This window comes from Bufo gargarizans, chromosome 5 (assembly GCF_014858855.1).
Source record: "Bufo gargarizans isolate SCDJY-AF-19 chromosome 5, ASM1485885v1, whole genome shotgun sequence".
NCBI classification, from domain to species: domain Eukaryota; kingdom Metazoa; phylum Chordata; class Amphibia; order Anura; family Bufonidae; genus Bufo; species Bufo gargarizans.
The window spans coordinates 11,756,168-11,770,897 of record NC_058084.1 but is presented as its reverse complement, the minus strand read 5'-3'; the positions used below and the strand labels follow the sequence as shown (position 1 = coordinate 11,770,897).

At 44.9% G+C, this 14,730-nt stretch overlaps 1 protein-coding gene across 2 annotated transcripts in view; it reads right to left on the bottom strand.

Moving 5' to 3' along the window:
* LOC122938405 (sentrin-specific protease 1-like) overlaps positions 1–13,270 on the bottom strand; it is a 52,078-nt gene extending 38,808 nt beyond the window's left edge. The window contains exon 1 of one of the 2 annotated variants that reach the window (XM_044293887.1): positions 13,209–13,270. The gene's annotated coding sequence lies outside the window, so the exon portion shown is untranslated. The other variant, XM_044293886.1, reaches the window with a different exon arrangement.
* Between the last annotated feature and the right edge of the window lie 1,460 nt (positions 13,271–14,730).

The window sequence follows — 14,730 nt, the reverse complement described above, 5'->3', positions numbered from 1 at the left end:
ATGGCGCGCCACTCCAATTGTGTCATATTGGGGTGTAAAAATTGCTTTTTGTCATTAGATTTCAGAACATTCACATCTTTCATGACTGCATCAATGAACAATTCAATCGCCGGAGAGGATACAGGTGGAATAAAATCACTCTTATTGCGGTAAATAAATCATAATCACTTAATCTCAATTCAGTGGTAATATATTCTTTCCTTATTGACGGGTGAGTAGTGAACCAGGTTTTGAGCTTTAGTCTGCGGAAAAAGTGGTATAGATCCGCTTCAAGTTGCAACCAATCAGTGTTGCTATTTGGACAAAAGCTCAATCCCTTGGTTAAAACTTTCATTTGCGTATCAGATAACACATGAGAAGAAATATTTACCACAATATTAGGATCTGTCAGTTCCGTTTTTTACTGGTGGTCTTCTGCTCCTGGTCTTTATGTTGGTATCGGTGATGTTTTCTTCCTCCGCGGCGTGTTGGTTTCTTCCTGGTTGATTGACTGGAAGCTCTAAAAAAGGCTCTATAGTAGCATTATTCTGTTGTGCCTGAGTAAATTCTTTTGTAAAGCTTTTCTTTCCCAATCTCGGATTGCGTGGCTGAGGTTGATGATTGGTTGTCCAATTATATACGTTCCCAGTATTGTAATCTAAGGCATCTCGCTGCCACTTGCTTCTCTTTGTATCTAGAATTTCAGTCCTTAGTTTGTCGCAATTTGACGTAATAGTAAGTCATTGTGATCGGGCAGGCACCGGAGCTGTGCGCGCCCGATCACTGCAGGGCCCCTGCTGTATCTGCCGGCACCTCTGTAAAAGCCGATGCCGGCGGATTAACCCCTTCTATGCCACGGTCCGCGCTGACTGTGACATAGAAGGGGTTTGTGTCGGGTGAGGGAGCGCATCGAGTCCCCGCGCTGCTCTATAAATATATCACATGATCCACCCTGTCCGATACACCATAAAAAATAAAAAAACTGTGCAAAAAAAATAATAATTATAATAAAAGCCAATTTTGTCACCTTACATCACAAAAGGTGCAACACCAAGCGATCAAAAAGGCGTATGTACTACAAAATGGTTTCAGTAAAACAGTCACCTCATCCCGCCGAAAAAAAAAAAAAAAAAAAAAAAAAAAAAAAAAAGGTCCAACCTAAGAAAATTGCCCAAAAAATAAAAACGATAGCTCTCAGAACATGGACACACTAAATATATACACACACACATACACACACACACACATACACAGTACAGACCAAAAGTTTGGAAACAGCTTCTCATTCAAAAAGAGTTTTCTTTATTTTTCATGACTATGAAAATTGTAGATTCACACTGAAGGCATCAAAACTATGAATTAACACATGTGGAATTATATACATAACAAAAAAGTGTGAAACAACTGAAAATATGTCATATTCTAGGTTCTTCAAAGTAGCCACCTTTTGCTTTGATTACTGCTTTGCACACTCTTGGCATTCTCTTGATGAGCTTCAAGAGGTAGTCACCTGAAATAGTTTTCACTTCACAGGTGTGCCCTGTCAGGTTTAATAAGTGGGATTTCTTGCCTTATAAATGGGGTTGGGACCATCAGTTGCGTTGTGGAGAAGTCAGGTGGATACACAGCTGATAATCCTACTGAATAGACTGTTAGAATTTGTATTATGGCAAGAAAAAAACAGCTAAGTAAAGAAAAACTAGTGGCCATCATTACTTTAAGAAATGAAGGTCAGTCAGTCCCCAAAAAAATTGGGAAAACTTTGAAAGTGTCCTCAAGTGCAGTCACAAAAACCATCAAGAGCTACAAAGAAACTGGCTCACATGCGGACTGCCCCAGGAAAGGAAGACCAAGAGTCACCTCTGCTGCGGAGGATAAGTTCATCCGAGTCACCAGCCTCCGAAATCGCAGGTTAACAGCAGCTCAGATTAGAGACCAGGTCAATGCCACACAGAGTTCTAGCAGCAGACACATCTCTAGAACAACTGTTAAGGCCTCTTTCACACGGGCGTCAGTTTTTTTGCCCGGATAAGAGCCGGGTGCGTTGCGGGAAAATGCGCGTTTTTTTCTGCGCGAGTGCAAAACATTGTCATGCGTTGCACTCGCGTGAGAAAAATCGCGCATGTTTGGTACCCAAACCCGAACTTCTTCATAGAAGTTCGGGCTTGGGATTGATGTTCTGAAGATTGTATTATTTTCCCTTATAACATGGTTATAAGGGAAAATAATAGCATTCTGAATACAGAATGCATAGTAAACCAGCGCTAGAGGGGTTAAAAAAAAAATATATATAATTTAACTCACCTTAGTCCACTTGATCACGAAGGCCGGCATCTCCTTGTGTCTCCTCTGCGCTGAAGTTGAACAGGACCTGGGGTGAGCTTCTCCATTAAATATTGGTTAAGGACCTTCGATGACGTCACTCCGGTCATCACATGGTCTTTTACCATGGTGAATCACCATGCTAAAAGATCATGTGATGTACCATGTGATGACCGGAGTGACGTCATCGAAGGTCCTTAACCGATATTTAATGGAGAAGCTCACCCCAGGTCCTGTTCAACTTCAGCGCAGAGGAGACACAAGGAGATGCCGGCCTTCGTGATCAAGTGGACTAAGGTGAGTTAAATTATTTTTTTTAACCCCTCTAGCGCTGGTTTACTATGCATTCTGCATTCAGAATGCTATTATTTTCCCTTATAACCATGTTATAAGGGAAAATAATAATGATCGGGTCTCCATCCCGATAGTCTCCTAGCAACCGTGCGTGCAAATCGCACGGCATCCGTACTTGATTTTCACACACCCCATTCACTTCTATGGGGCCTGCGTCACGTCAAAAATCGGACAATATAGAGCATGCTGCGATTTCAACTGAACGCACAAGTGATGCGTTAAAAACATCGCTCATGTGCACAGCCCCATAGAAATGAATGGGTCAGGATTTAGTGCGGGTGCCATACGTTCGCCGCACGGATCGCACCCGCACGGAAAACTCGCCCGTGTGAAAGGGGCCTTAAGAGGAGACTGTGTGAATCAGGCCTTCATGGTAGAATATCTGCTAGGAAACCACTGCTAAGGACAGGCAACAAGCAGAAGAGACTTGTTTGGGCTAAAGAACACAAGGAATGGACATTAGACCAGTGGAAATCTGTGCTTTGGTCTGATGAGTCCAAATTTGAGATCTTTGGTTCCAACCACCGTGTCTTTGTGCGACGCAGAAAAGGTGAACGGATGGACTCTACATGCCTGGTTCCCACCGTGATGCATGGAGGAGGAGGTGTGATGGTGTGGGGGTGCTTTGCTGGTGACACTGTTGGGGATTTATTCAAAATTAAAGTCATACTAAACCAGCATGGCTACCACAGAATCTTGCATCGGCATGCTATTCCATCCGGTTTGCGTTTAGTTGGACCATCATTTATTTTTCCACAGGACAATGACCCCAAACACACCTCCAGGCTGTGTAAGGGCTATTTGACCATGAAGGAGAGTGATGGGGTGCTGCGCCAGATGACCTGGCCTCCACAGTCACCGGACCTGAACCCAATCAAGATGTTTGGGGTGAGCTGAACCGCAGAGTGAAGGCAAAAGGGCCAACAAGTGCTAAGCATCTCTGGGAACTCCTTCAAGACTGTTGGAAGACCATTTCAGGTGACTACCTCTTGAAGCTCATCAAGAGAATGCCAAGAGTGTGCAAAGCAGTAATGAAAGCAAAAGGTGGCTACTTTGAAGAACCTAGAATATGACATATTTTCAGTTGTTTCACACTTTTGTTATGTATATAACTCCACATGTGTTAATTCATAGTTTTGATGCCTTCAGTGTGAATCTACAATTTTCATAGTCATGAAAATAAAGAAAACTCTTTGAATGAGAAGGTGTGTCTAAACTTTTGGTCTGTACTAATATATATATATTAGTTTTTTCTCAGGGGTGTGGAAATCGTATCGCCAGATGCGGTAGTTTGTTCAGTAGCTTAGCCCTGCTGCGGGCAAGTAGTGAAGTGGATGAATCGTTCTTTTGAAATCGATTCATTTCACTGAACCGGAGGAGTCGATTAATCTGACTGAGCTGATCCGTTTAAAACCGCTGAGTCAGATAGCACAGCAATAGCAGAGAGGAGTGTAATCTGATCCTAGAGTGGAAGCCAGCCCCTCCCCTCCCTGCAACCAATCAGAGCTGAGGCACAAGCACCGAGTCACACACAGTACAGGGAGTTGTACACCGAGTCTAAGAATCGAATGATCCTACTTAGTTATAGACTCATTTGATTCTTTGAGTTAGGCTACATGTAGGGGTGGGCGATATGGCCTAAAATATTTATTGAGATATAATTTTAAGCATGTGCGATATATATCGCAATATATTGTTTTCTATATTTGGGGGGGCGTGTTTAAACTTTTTTTTTTTTTTACTTTTTATTTAATAACTATTAGCCTCCTTAAGGGCTAGAATGTAGAACCCTAGTCATATTCACCCTAATAGAGCTCTATTAGGGTGAATAGGACTTTACACTCTCCCTGCTGCCCTGTGCTTTGTGCACACAACAGCAGGGAGCTGAGTCCCCTCCCCTAAACGGTGCCATCCACAGACCCCCCCCCTCCCCTAAACGGTGCCATCCACAGATCCCCCCCCCCCCCAAACGGTGCCATCCACAGATCCCCCCCCCCAAACGGTGCCATCCACAGATCCCCCCCCCAAACGGTGCCATCCACAGATCCCCCCCTCCCCTAAACGGTGCCATCCACAGATCCCCCCCTCCCCTAAACGGTGCCATCCACAGATCCCCCCCTCCCCTAAACGGTGCCATCCACAGATCCCCCCCCCCCTAAACGGTGCCATCCACAGATCCCCCCCCCCCCAAACGGTGCCACCCACAGATCCCCCCCCCCCAAACGGTGCCATCCACAGATCCCCCCCCCCAAACGGTGCCATCCACAGATCCCCCCCCCCCCTAAACGGTGCCATCCACAGATCCCCCCTCCCCTAAACGGTGCCATCCACAGATCCCCCCCCTCCCCAACGGTGCCATCCAATGATCCCCCCCCCCCCAAACGGTGCCATCCAATGATCCCCCCCCCCCCCAAACGGTGCCATCCACAGATCCCCCCCCCCAAACGGTGCCATCCACAGATCCCCCCCCCCCAAACGGTGCCATCCACAGATCCCCCCCCCCCAAACGGTGCCATCCACAGATCCCCCCCTCCCCTAAACGGTGCCATCCACAGATCCCCCCCTCCCCTAAACGGTGCCATCCACAGATCCCCCCCCCCTCCCCTAAACGGTGCCATCCACAGATCCCCCCCCCCCGCCTCCCCTAAACGGTGCCATCCACAGATCCCCCCCCCCCCGCCTCCCCTAAACGGTGCCATCCACAGATCCCCCCCCCGCCTCCCCTAAACGGTGCCATCCACAGATCCCCCCCGCCTCCCCTAAACAGTGCCATCCACAGATCCCCCCCCCCCCCCCCCCAAACAGTGCCATCCACAGATCCCCCCAGGAATACATTTAAAAACGAATCAGTAACTTTAACTAGTGGGAGGAGCAGGCGCGTGACGTCAGTGAGTGAGCGCCGCCCCCCCGCACTGCCTGCTGTTACCGGAGCTAAGACCTAGTAAGGTATAAAGAGATCACCAATTAATAAAGTTACTTATTAGTTTTTAAATGTTCTACTGTCAGCGGCGTGGCCCTGTATATTCTAACCCCCAGGCAAGCGTCCCTGTCACCATGGGAACGCCTGGGGGTTAGAATATACCATCGGATTTGAGTTTTCATGCGCTCACTGAGATCGTGAAAACTCAATGATTTACTGTCAGTCCCTCCTCCTCCTCCTCTGTTCTCATTGGTGGTCAGCGGCAGCCGCACACAGTGGGGAGGGACTCTCTCCTTCTCCTCTGTGCCAGCTCAGGAGAAGATAGTGCGCGCAGAGAGCGCGATCATATCGCGATCCGGCGATACAGGCGATATGCTCAAAATCCATATCGTGTCACAAATTTATATCGCATATCGCCCACCCCTAGCTACATGCACACGACCGTGTACACATGCCTATTCTTATCCGCAAAACGGATAAGAATAGGACACGCTATAATTTTTTTTTGCAGGGCCTCGAAACGGAGCAATGAATGCGGACAGCACACGGACTGCTGTCCGCATCTTTTGCGGCCCCATTGAAGTGAATAGGTCCGCACCCGAGCCACAAAAACTGCAGCTCGGATGGGACCTCAAAAAACGGTCGTGTGCATGAGGCCTTAAAAGACTTGTGTGTCACTAGAACAATACACTGAGTCTAATGACCAGGATGAAGCAGTATAAAGCCCTTTAAGTGCCCTCCATACAATAGAACGCCTCCAGAAGTGCCCTCCACTCAGTATATTGCCCAAATCAGTGCCGCCAGCTCCCCCTTCCTGTTCTACTCATCAGTCAGGTCACCACTGATGTAACACGTATTACCTATCCGGCTCCTGAGCTTCGGTTCACTTGCTTGTCAGCCCAAGTCATCCGAGAGCAGACTCCTGAATCTTTTAAATGAACCGATTCATGTAAAAGATCCGAAGTTCCCATCTCTACGGCCAAGTAGCAGGGCTGAGATGGGTTTGTTTACCGGAGCAGTGGATCGGCGACGGTGACCGGGCAGTGGGTGTAAAGCAGTCACGCAGCTGCGGTGACAGAGAGCGGGGGAGGGGGGGGGGCGTGTTGTAGTGACAGCATGGGGAAGAAGAAATGACAGAGCTGGAGGGGTGGAGCAATGAAAGGTTCTGTCACGTCTCTGCCTCGAGAGGAGGGGCAGTTTCAGAGCCGTTACAGAGCCAGGGACATTGATAGAACTCTCAACTCTGCCAGCATCCCTCAGAGGACCCGCATCAGCAGCTAATTTGCCTAAACCACCTAGAGGTACGGGTAGTAATGTGCTAAGAGCAAGAGAGTGTGCACTAAACTGATTGCCGTGATCACATTAAGGCCTCGTTCACACCAGGCAGTGCGTTCCGGCCTGATTCTGTCCAGAATGCACTGCACCGCACCGCATTGTGGCCGGCTAACTATATTGTGGGGCTGGAGGGGGTGTAGTGGTCTGTTGAAGTGATTGGCACCATAACCATGCCCAACGGCTGCAATGCGATCGGCTGCACAGGATTGCAAGGCACATTATGCCTGCGGTCCAGTCCAAACAAAATGATCCAAGCAGCATTTTGACCGGACCTCAGGCATAATTGTGCCTTGCGATCCCGTACATCCGATCGCCTGCGGCTGTGGCTACGGTGCCATTCACTTCAATGGATCGTCACGCCCCCTCCTGCCCCACAACATAGTGAGCCGGCCGCGATGTAGTGCATTCTGGACAGAATCATCTGGTGTGAACGAGAACTAAACTTAGTCATTTCACACCACAAAGACTGGAACGCAAGCCAGCCATAAGGAAGCGCGGCGGTGCATTGAAATATGGTTTTAATTTAAAATTATTTTTTGTATCAGGACAAGTAGATCGAGCCCCCGCTTTAGTCCTTCACACGTGTGTGTGTGTGTGTGTGTGTGTGTGTGTGTGTGTGTGTGTGTGTGTGTGTGTGTGTATGTATATATATATATCTTGAAAAATTTCCTTGAATCTAGCTTTTTTTTTTTTACCTTATAAAGCCTTATTTTCAGCAACAAAAATAACATATAGAAGTCTAGAACCAAACAACATGGGCATAATTTATTATCATTGTACCGTATCTCCTCAGTGTTTATCATTGTACTGTGACATCACTGTGTGTATAATCCCTGCGTTGTGACGTCACTGTGTGTATAATCCACGTGCTGCAGCTGACAGAACAGAGATCCCTTCCCCAGGATGTTTGGTCCGGGCTCATCATTCATCTCATAGAACTGCAGCTATGAAATCCACAGCGTATTGCAGCAAATACCAGCAAAATGGATAAGATTTTACCAAAAATCCTCACACTTCATAAAATCCACACGGAAATGAACCTACTGTGGTAATATATGATTTCACCACGTGTAACTGATCGTGGCTGAATTCCACAGCAAATCCACAGGCTACATGTACAGTTTGATAAAAATCGACAACAGGTAATCTCTGTGGAAAATATTTCCATTGGAATTACCCTAGGAATACTGAGGGGCCTTCCAGCTCTCTCATGGATTGTCACCAAGCTTTCCTGGTCTCGTAGTCCTGAGGAGAACATATCGCACTACAGGAACATATTGAGAAGTTATCAGATGATTTAGCCCTTCAGGAGTCTTATGGCAGCTCCTAGGAGAACTGTGTGGTATACAGCCTGTCACCCAGCTTTCCCGAGGAGAACATGAAGTAGACATATGGGAAATGTAAAATAATAACTATTACATGAAGTATCACTATTATAAAAGCAGAGAAATAAAAATTTAAAAAATTAGGGAATTTTTCAATTTTTTTTGTAAATTTGGGATTTTTTTTCCACAAATAAAAAGGTGAAATATATTGACTAAAATGTATGACTATCATGAAGTACAATCTCAGAATGGCTTGGATAAGTAAAGTGTTCCAAAGCTATTACCACATAAAGTGACATGTCAGATTTGCAAAAAATGGCCTGGGCAGAAGGGCAAAAACTGGCCTGGGGTAGAAGAGGTTAATACAATTCCTATGTTTGTGTGTTAAAGACAAAAGCAGATTTATTTACAGCGACTTCGTGTTTTGATTTCTTATCACTGTTATATATATATTGTGTTCACAGAAGCAGAAAAGATAATATGCCTTTAAGATTATATAATGTAATGACACAGCAGAAACAGAAAGCATAGAGTTAAACTGTTGTTGCTGGGCAGGAGTTTTGACCAATCACAGCCAGCATCACACACAGCCTGTGTGGGAAATTCCCTAGCAGGAGCTGCTGGAATCATTACACCAGAGGAGAGAAGCTGAACAGACTTTCACTCCACTAAGAGCTGTGTTTTATGGAAGCAGAGAGGCCAAAATAGATATTTAAAACAGTTATATAATGTTCCTACTGTTAGGATAGTGATTAGAACTATATACTGAACCAGTTATATGTGTGTTTACTTAACAGTTCCACCAATTTCAAACTACAAATTCAATTGCAAACTACAAAGTTCACAATCCAAATTGCATACAACCATACCAGATTATACTCAACAAATCTGCCGATAGTTACTGCTAACTGCATACTGCAAATTGCGACCAAATTCAGCAAGTAGAACTATTAGTTAGACCTCACATATACCTCTCAGAGAGATCATAAAGTGTTAAATAACTTAAAGGGAGAGTACAGCTAGTCAAGAGAGAAATATATCCACCCTTTTATGTTGAATGACAAGATTGAACAGTTAAACCATCTTATGCATACCGCCATTTTGTGATATCTTTTCAGCACGTGTTTTGTACATGGACTATCTGCTGCAGAGGTGGCAGTGTTATATGAAGAAAAGTGGAAGTTAATAAAGAAGTTATTTCAAGCATTTGGTGTGCTCTTTAAACCTACTGTTTCCATAGAACGGCGCTAGAGGAATTTACAGAGTAACAGACAGTCTGGTTAGACTAAAAGTCAGATTTCAAAATTCTTCTAATGCCACAGCACAAAAGGAACTTCATAGTGCTGCGCCTGCCACACCATTTACATGTCCGCAAAACAAGGATACCGCCCATGGGCGTTCTGCATTTTGCGGACCGCAGATGGCTGGCTCGGTGATAGAAATGCCTATTCTTGTCCGTGGCTGTGAACAAGAATAGGACATGCTCCATCTTTTTTGCGGGGCCGCGGAACAGAAGTACGAATGCGGACAGCACACAGTGTGTGCTGTCCGCATCTCCTGCGCCCCTATTGAAATGAATGGGTCCGCACCCGGTCAGCAAAATTGCGGAACAGATGCTGACCCATTTATACGGATGTGTGAATGGACCCTAAAGCTTCAGTGCATCACAGACGTGTGCAGGCCACGTTCTCCACGGAGTGCACATGTACCCATTGACTATAATGTGCGTGTTCACACATCAGTGGTTTTCAGTGTCTGTGACCAAAAGCCTATTGAAGTCTATGGGTCCATGAAAACACTGACACAACACTGATGATGTCTGTTCTGTCAGTGGTTTTTCATGGCCCATTGGTAGGAGATGCTCTGAAAATGAACTTTTTTAACATTACTCTTTCTTTTATTAACTTTTTACATCCAACAAATATGTAGCAGCAGTAGTAGAAGATTATCTTCACATTACATATTTAACCCCTTAAGGACGTACCGGTATGTCCTAAGTTTAAAAGTACATTGCGGCACGGGTTAATAGGAACAGGATGCCCGCTGAAATCATTCTCACAGGCCGGAAGCTGTATGAGTAATACACACTGTATTACTCATACAGCCAATGCATTCCAATACAGAAGTATTGAAATGCATTGTAAAGGATCAGACCCCCAAAAGTTCAAGTCCCAAAGTGGGACAAAAAATAAAGCGAAAAAAAAGTTGAAAAAATAAAGTTTTACCCCCAAAAATTAAAAGTTTCAAGTAAAAACAAACAAAAAACGTCATTTTCCCCAAATAAAGTTAAAAAAGCAATTTGTAAAAAAATAGGGGGGGGGGGGGGGGGGAAGTATACATATTAGGTATCGCCGCGTCCATATCGACCGGCTCTATAAACATATCACATGACCTAACCCCTCAGATGAACACCGTAAAAAATAAAAACTGTGCTAAATAAACCATTTTTTGTCACCTTACATCACAAAAAGTAGTATAATAGCAAGCGATCAAAAAGTCATATGCACCCCAAAATAGTGCCAATTAAACCGTCATCTCATCCCGCAAAAAATTAGACCCTACCTAAGAATCGCCCAAAAACAGACACTAAAACATGATTTTTTTTGTTTCAAAAATATTATTGTGTAAAACTTACATAAATAAAAAGTAGACATTAGGTATCTCCGCATCAGTGACAACCTGGTCTATAAAAATACCACATGATCTAACCTGTCAGACGAATGTTGTAAATAACAAAAATAAGGTGCCAAAACAGCTATTTCTTGTTATCTTGCCTCACAAAAAGTGTAATAGAGCAACCAAAAATCATACGTATCTTAAACTAGTACCAACAATACTGCCACCCTATCCTATAGTTTCTAAAATGGGGCCACTTTTTTGGAGTTTCTACTCTAGGGGTGCATCAGGGGGGCTTCAAATGGGACATGGTGTCTAAAAAACCAGTCCAGTAAAATCTGCCTTCCAAAAACCGTATGGCATTCCTTTCCTTCTGCGCCCTGCCGTGTGCCCGTACAGTAGTTTACGACCACATATGGGGTGTAAACTACAGAATCAGGGCCATAAATATTGAGTTTTGTTTGGCTGTTAACTGTTGCTTTGTAACTGGAGAAAAATTATTAAAATGGAAAATCTGCCAAAAAAGTGACTTTTTAATTGTATCTCTATTTTCCATTAATTCTTGTGGAACACCTAAAGGGTTAAAAAAGTTTGTAAAATCAGTTTTAAATACCTTGAGGGGTGTAGTTTATAGAATGTGGTCATTTTTGGGTGGTTTCTATTATGCAAGCCTCGCAAAGTGACTTCATATATGAACTGGTCCCTAAAAATTGGGTTTTTGAAAATTTCTGAAAAATTTCAAGATTTGCTTCTAAACTTCTAAGCCTTGTAACATCCCCAAAAAATAAAATATCATTTCCAAAATGATCCAAACATGAAGTAGACATATGGGGAATATAAATAATAACTATTTTGGAGGTATTACTATGTATTATAGAGGTAGAGAAATTGAAACTTTGAAATCTGCAATTTTTTTTAAAAAAAATTGTAAATTTGGTATTTTTTTATAAATAAAAAAGATTTTTTATGTGACGAAAAAACTATCTCAGAATGGCCTGGATAAGTCAAAGCGTTTTAAAGTTATCACCACTTAAAGTGACACGTGTCAGATTTGCAAAAGTCCGTAAGGTGAAATAGGGCCGAGTCTTTAAGGGGTTAAAGTGCCATATAGAAACCTAATTTTCCACTGAAAAGTGTACATGGAATACGGAGGACACAAAGAGGGCAAAAATGGACACACGGACCAAACACAGATTTTTCATGGAAATCTCTGCAGATGGATTTTCAGAAGTAAATCTGCTGCTTTTGCGCCTTGTTCGTCTAATTCTTATTTTGAGACAAATTTTGGACGTTCTTTCCGATGTAGGCTACTTTCACACTTGCGGTAGCCCCCCCCCCCCCCCCCCCCCCCCCCAAACAACCAGCCTGCCGGCTCCGTGCTACCACTAGTCCACTGTGGCGCTGAAAGTCCACTCTGGCCCCATTCACTATAATTGGGGGGGGGGGGGGGGACCGGAGAATTAGCCACAGCACAGCAAACAAGCCGAGAGGCGGCAAGACAAAAACCGCAGTGTGCTTATGGGGCCCAGAGCGGACTTCTAGTGGCACAGTGGACTAGCGGTAGCACGGATCCAGCGCGCTGCCCCCCCCCCCCCGCCAGAACAGAAAAGGCTCTACCGCAAGTGTGAATATAACTGTGCCTTTTTTTGCTCCTGAATTAGGCGCATAAACAGTCTTATCGCTACTCCTGACCAGGCCTAGTTTTACAGTCTGGTTTGAGGAGGAACTTGCTCAATTTTTTGCACTGAAAGAGTTGTGACTTTTTCCCGTTTCTTTCATGCACAAACCATTGAGACAAGTCTTAGTGAATATGAACCTGTCTTACAAGAAAACCACCACTAGAGGTCAGATGTGAGGCAATTTAAAGTCACGTGTTTCGATATGCCAGACTTTTATTTATAAGAGCAGCCTAATAAATGTGCCGCGATGTGTGGCTTGTCTGCCGCTGTCTTGTCACAGTGACAGCCTTACACAGCACTAGCCTTCTGTCAGGTCTCCTGTGGGTGGGAGATAATAGAGGACAGGACGGTGCGGTACCGCAGTCACAGTCAGTAATGTAGATGATGTAGCAGGGGGAGCACGGGCCACCGCTCCTATAGGCGCTCAGCGGCCGCTCATTCTCCCGCCGCCTCGTTTATTTCTGCGTATTCCTCCTCACCACACGCTGAGGACTTGGCGCGCAGACTCACCTCTGTCGCCTGACACCCGCCGGCCCTCTCCACACAGTACGGCAGCCGTAGGCGGCACGTCCGATATTCCGGTCTCCCTAGGGGGGAACACACGCACGGAGAACGGAAGAACCCACGGAAAGCGTCCTGAAAAGACAAACGCCGCAAAAAGGAAGCTTCAAAAAATACCTTGTGCTTTGTTCGTCCGCTTGTCAATAAAGCTTCAAGTGTTGAAAGGGAAATGCCTCCGCTGGGAGTGTTCTTTGTTTCCGCGGGTGGGCGCTGTGAGAACTATTAGGGCTTAGGGTCACGTGAGAGAGACAATCGTAACAAAAACGCCATGTTTGTTTCGGGTGGGAAATCCGAGCCTAAAATGACAGAATGAGGGAATGGAATTAGCTAGGTTCAGTCAGACGCATGCGCATTGCAGTATGGAGTCTAACGCCGCCGTTTTAAACGTCCCAATTCTCCCATAACAAACATGGCCGCCATACGCTAACCTGACGGCCAGGGGGAGCTGTGGTACACTACTCTAGGCTTCATGCGGTGCGCTGGGATCGGGAGTTCTGCTGGAGCTGCTTGTGTTCTTCACAGATAAGAGACTCATTGGGGAAAAAAAGATGTCTGCGCCAATAGACCTGCAAGGTGATCCGTTATAGCCATGTGTCTGATGTCTGTTCCTTTCTGGCGGTTTCTGTGCGGTTTTATAGGTTGTGCGCCTCAGACAGAGTGTGATGATGGATTGGTGCAGAGAGCTAAAAGTTAGTGGAATGAGAAGTGTGTGCCTGGGCCAAGGATTTCAGGAGCCTTGCTGGAAATTAAAGGACTGGGTCTGGACCACGGGAATTTTTTCATGTTTGCATTATTGCAGTCATAAAGTCACTTTTATTTTTCTGAGGGGTTGTTTTATCGTATGCACCGCTGTATTAGGAACATTACGTTTATTTTTTGTCTTTTTTTGTTCCCTTTTTTAAAGAGGTATTCATATCTGGGACATTGATAGTGTATCGCTAGGGTGTGCCATCAGTGTCCTATAAGTAGTGTATCGCTAGGGTGTGCCATCAGTGTCCTATAAGTAGTGTATCGCTAGGGTGTGCCATCAGTGTCCTATAAGTAGTGTATCGCTAGGGTGTGCCATCAGTGTCCTATAAGTAGTGTATCGCTAGGGTGTGCCATCAGTGTCCTATAAGTAGTGTATCGCTAGGGTGTGCCATCAGTGTCCTATAAGTAGTGTATCGCTAGGGTGTGCCATCAGTGTCCTATAAGTAGTGTATCGCTAGGGTGTGCCATCAGTGTCCTATAAGTAGTGTATCGCTAGGGTGTGCCATCAGTGTCCTATAAGTAGTGTTGAGCGAACTTGTGTTTTAAGTTCGGGTTATCGAAGAATCGCGTTATGGATTCCGCTACCACGGACCATAACAGAATTTAGAATCCAATAGAAGCAAAAGGTATAGGACTGGCACTCAATATGTGGGTCATGTGAAAAAGTGGCAATTTATTGTGAACAATTATAATAAAATCAGCACATAATCAAAATAAAATGTAATAGACTATCACACAGTAAAATGTAACAGTTAAAAATAGAAGCCGCAGGATAATCGTTCACTGGTGATGGCGTATCAAATTATCGAAAGTGCAATGTTAGTATCAATCGATCCTATTGGAATATATGTGTATAAGGCCGAAAGCACACGGCCGTGAGCGGCCAGTG